Here is a 697-nt window from a genome sequence, read left to right on the forward strand (position 1 = left end):
GTATACTGGCTTGGTTTTTCTCTTAAACTTGATTAATTTTCACGATAACTACTCAATCACTTTTATTTAATCTATCATATCATCTGTCTTCACTAATAATATAATTACTCTTAATTAATTATAACTAAACCATACCACTAATGACAAAATCAAAATCAATGAAACATAACCAGCCCACAACACATCAACCAAAAGGCAAAATTTAGCAGTACATTTCAGTTCATTCCTCCACAACTTTTTTTTTCATAACACTCATACATTTAAAAAAACTGTACATACATCTGGCATAAAATTAATAAAAGCACATAACCTCAGCCAAAAATATCACACAAAAAAGTAACATACGTCTGACATCCGACAAGCTATCACATCCATAACAATTAAGGAAAAGCTCGTCAACCCAAGATTTTAATGTCATAAAACAAACTCCGGTATGACGAACCCGATGCGTGAAGTCTTCCGTGAACTCCATGGCAACTAACACCAACCCTAAAGACCATGAAGGAAAAATGAGGCACTATCTTTCCCATACAAGTTTTTTCTTTCTTGCATCACAGAAAGTAAACAAAACACGTCGCTTGAATTCCGAGGAGAAACGGTTCGGACCCGGTTTCCCTTGAATAGTGGCCTTCATCTTTTGGTTTATCTATGGTGTGTGGGTGTTTGATCGCATTTTATGTCAGCAGGCATAGTACAC

This window comes from Penaeus monodon, chromosome 28 (genome assembly GCF_015228065.2).
Source record: "Penaeus monodon isolate SGIC_2016 chromosome 28, NSTDA_Pmon_1, whole genome shotgun sequence".
Lineage (NCBI taxonomy): Eukaryota > Metazoa > Arthropoda > Malacostraca > Decapoda > Penaeidae > Penaeus > Penaeus monodon.